This window comes from Myxine glutinosa, unplaced genomic scaffold (genome assembly GCF_964187855.1).
Source record: "Myxine glutinosa unplaced genomic scaffold, kmMyxGlut1.1 SCAFFOLD_814, whole genome shotgun sequence".
In the NCBI taxonomy this organism is placed as follows: Eukaryota; Metazoa; Chordata; class Myxini; order Myxiniformes; family Myxinidae; genus Myxine; species Myxine glutinosa.
The window spans coordinates 133,930-138,375 of NW_027616909.1; the positions used below are offsets into that span (position 1 = coordinate 133,930).

The 4,446-nt window shown below is 40.6% G+C and overlaps 1 long non-coding RNA gene across 1 annotated transcript; it reads left to right on the top strand.

Moving 5' to 3' along the window:
- Positions 1–412: 412 nt before the first annotated feature.
- Positions 413–4,191, top strand: LOC144889105 (uncharacterized). The gene is made up of 3 exons (XR_013621593.1): positions 413–1,904; positions 2,086–2,221; positions 3,558–4,191. It is a non-coding gene; the product is annotated as an uncharacterized LOC144889105 (long non-coding RNA).
- The last annotated feature ends 255 nt before the right edge of the window (positions 4,192–4,446 follow it).

Below are 4,446 nucleotides of genomic sequence, written 5' to 3' on the forward strand. Positions count from 1 at the left end.
AGTGTTTGTGTGCTTCCCCTTCTCTCCCCATCTCGTCTTCCGCTCCCTCTTTTTATATATTTTTGTTTGTCTGGTTGATTTGTTTGTGAAATAAATGTTAGCTCTTTCACGAGCCTCGATGCAGTATTTAAAAAAAAAAATTTTTTCAAAGACTTTAAAATGCTACGTGCTGCTTCCTTGCTGGACGTTCAGCATTTAAATGGATAGAGCACGGACAATCCCCATCGGTTGGCATCCATGGGGAGGAGGAAGTTCCTCCTGAGGAAATACCCTCGTGAGTTCGGTGAGAAAAGCGTTTCCATTGGTATGATATCGCTGGTACCCAGAGTGCACCGGGAAGTGAGGGCACTTCTCCCAATTTTAGTTGCTGTGTTGTGTTTGGCTCATCAGTGTGTGTGTGTGTGTGTGTGTGTGTTTCCGTGTATGTTTGTGTGTGTTTGTTTGTGTGTGTTGTGTGTCCGAGTGTGTGTGGGTTATCTCCATTGTGAGCCTTGGACCATCGATGAAAAATACAAAAAGGAAAATGATGCATTGCTAATTGAGTACACAGAAACATTCAGTTTCACATTTTCAGTTTCACAATTTCAGTTCATTTTCAGTTTCAGTTTCACTTTCATTCAGTACACAGAAACTTTGGCCTAAACAACACGGAAATTAGAATAATGACAAAGTACCAGGACCTGGCAGAACCACCTTTCGAGGCCATTTTCCCCCGTAGAGCAGGGGTTCACCTTTTTCGGGCACCATGGTCCCCTTTTTGAAGCAATGTTTTATGGCTGGATGCCCTTCCTGCCGCCAACCCTGTTAGTCACCTCTTGCGACACACAGGGAAGTACCGGAATTACCAGTGAACTGGTGCTCAATTTGCCGACCTCGGAAGGATGACAGGCTGAGTCAACCCCCCTGGTGTTAATTCAGCGATCGACCGGGATTCAAACCCAGGATCCTAGGATCCCAAGCCGGCACCCTAACCGCTAAGCCAACACCAGGCTCAGTATCTGACAAATGATGTCAAAATAATCTGAAAGGTGAAGAGGAGCAGTGATAGTTGTAGTAATGGGTATACTATGAAAGAACCTCACTGAGTTTTTGCAAAACGACACCGGAGGAAAATTGTACAAGTTAACTCCAATTGGGGGTTATCTGGGGTTCAATGAGAGAACCCTTTGAACAAAGATGTGAGAACCGCAAAAAACATCACAATTCCGTTTTTGAAACGTGATCCGCCAAAATAAAAACGGGCTCTTTTGACTTTTTCAGTCCTGGGAGAACTTTATTCCACCTTCTGAAACGTGCAAACGGAAAACGGAAATTACAATCAGTGGACCTTGCATGGCGAGTATGAAAATTGGCCCCTCTACGGTAGGTGAAAATGAAAAGCTGGTGTTTGGACATGTACATCTTCCTTGGAAATAGGTCAGAGTGAATTTTTTTTTTTTTTACAAGAAGTCACACTTGACGATCGGAAGTTCTCGTGGACACCTGATGGTACTGTAAGTACTTGGCTCATGATGCCGAGTTCATTAGTTCACAAAAGTCACATACCATGTCGATTTTGACCACTGTCTAATAACACCATCATACAATTCATGTAAAAGTACTCCGACACACATACAAGCCCCTCCATGAACCAACTAGATCGGTTAAAAAATGCCATCACAAAGGTTAAATAGTCTGCACTGTGGACTTCTATGTAGCTGATCATATCTCTGACACCAGGTGTAGACTATAACCTATAAAAATTAGAGTCGGCACAATAAATTATTTATCTCTGGCTCTTGCGGGTTATTAATTTATTTACAAACGGAAAAAGTCCGCATCGCAAAGAGCAAGATCCTTCAAAGGGTCATCAACTTTCTCTTCCGAAGAAGATACCTGTACGGCTTAAGAAAACATCCTGAGACGTGAGTTGAGTTTGCACTGCACATAAGTGGTTCCGGTATAAAACCAATGTTATTTCTTGGGGGATTAACACATTCCTGGAGCAAACGCACATGGTGGATGTGTCACCATATATGGCTGCGATATGGAGGGAATGACAAACAGCCTTTTGTCCTCACAAAGCCAGGTGTCTGTTTTCTGCAGGCTGGCTGCAACCTGTCCGGAGTTTGAACCCTGCTCTAGGGCCTCGGTGCGAAAAAGCCACAAAGGCACAGCTATGTACTGTCACACATCAAGTGTCATTCACAGCAATTATGACAACAATGCATCTGCACACAAGGTGGTTATCTTGACAATCTATACCGTTGTATGCAGTAATACCTACAATGAATACAAAGGATCTCTTTTTAATGTAAGGTTTGGCTTCTTTTACCTCCAGAACTATTACTTGCTTAATTGTGGGAGAAGCGTGGGATAAAAGGAACATGCCACCCGATTTGCTCGTCAAGTCACTCTTGTGGGGGAAAAAAATTCTGAAACACCAAATGTTACTTTGATATCAACTGGTGTCAATAAATCTTACTATAATTCACCAAATGTCCGACCGTCTGTTCCCAGGTACCGCAAAAACGGCTGAACCGATCGCAACGAAATTTTGGGTGGGTAATCCTGGGACCCCCTGGAGTAAAATAGGCGAAATTGTTTTTCCAATTTTCCAGTTTTTCCAAACACGATGGAATAATACTTACCGATATGAACAGTGATGTGACTTTTATTCAAATTCTACAAATACTGTTTAGATTTTGATGATTTGCGTGCGATATGATTTAACGGATGTTTCTATAAATCGTTTAAAATTAAAAAAAAAAAACCTTAAATTTCTGATATTTTGCCTTTTCATTTGGGCCTCCCAATTGAAGCTCTGCCCATAGGGCGGGTACCGTTGCTAGTATTCATAATTGATCATCCCACTGCAAAAGATTTATGACTTGCTGGGATTTTATTATTCTACAAGTAAAACACCCGTCAAATATGACAGGTTGGATCAGTTTATTCGATGGTGCAGCCTTGTGAGCATCAGGTGTGCTTATACCTTTTTATTTATTAAACACCATACAGACATAAATGAACACTTGTTTTACTCTGAGTGCGTTGCACATCATGTGCAGAAAATTTCACCTCCCTGCACCTTGTATTTATTGTTATTAAAAAAAAATCGCTGCTGTACACCGCCATTGAGGCTCGGTTTGCAAGCCACCGTCTACATTTCCAATAGAAGAGATATAATTACTCTTTTATGGAAAATGTTTTTTTGTTAGTTTTATCCTCAAAAAATATACCATAGTGAACACACATTTGTGTTAAAAGATTGGCCTTTAAAACCTACCCTAATGAAGGGGGATAGACATCTGTACAAACACATAAACAGACATTGTGTTTTATGGCGTAGATAGTGAGAGTTTGTAATGTTGAACATATTAAGATTGCATTAAGTACATTGTTTCACCCAGTAAATGGCAAATGTGATGCATTTATTTATGATTTATGGGCAGTGATACTGACCGACTAATAAATTATTCTGGTGTACAGGGCCTTGATTGAAAGTGCTAAGGAATATGGCTCATCACAATTGACCGATGTGTTGTTTCCCATCTCGTTTCCTCTATGTGGTGGAGACCAAGGCCCTCCATGTCATTGGCATCACAAGACAAAGGCCTGAGTCTCAGGGTCTGCTTCTTGCTCACCAGAGGCAGGTTGGGGGCCTTTGAGGCTTTCACTGTCTCTCTCTCTCTTGGTTATTCCTCTCGTGCCTTCTAGCTCTGCCCAACTCAAACCCATCCAGGTCACACAGATTTTACCAGTAACACTTACCTTGTCACCTTCTCAGAGGCCAAAGCTTAATTATCACCTCCATTCACTCACCCCTCACTTTTCCCAAGTGTGGAGGTGGAGTCATCTTGTTGTCTCATGCTTTCCATCTCTGCCATCAACTCCGATGCCCATCACGGCCTCATGGTCTCTCCCATTTATACATCAGACTATTTCTACATCCACTAACACTTTCCTCCTGCTGTGAGCCATTCATGCATTGTTGTCATATTTTTTCCCCTTCACCCAATCTTTCTGTTGAACCTTCACTCGCCTGTTCTGCTCGACCATAAGCCTCATACCTGGAGACTAAAAATACAGTACACCACCATGAGTAGCAGTAAAGGTACAATTATATATAGAATGTGGCTATTACAATCATAAGAATAGTATTGCACTATATTGTAGTTATTTTGCTTCTGGTTACAATTAAAACAAGATTTGGAGAGCTTGTCTATTTATTTATTTATTCTATAGATTGTCTATCTATTATTTATTTTTGATCATGGATTTCACCATACCAAAATTTATGCCAACTTTGTTGCTGTTTTACCTCTGTCCAACAATACTATCATATTTCAATAAGCAAATAATTTTGTTTATCAATTATATTGTGCTGGTATCAATTATATATACTGATATGTTGAAAAATATTTTTAAAAAGGTTTTCGTTCCTTGAACTATTGTATCTCATTC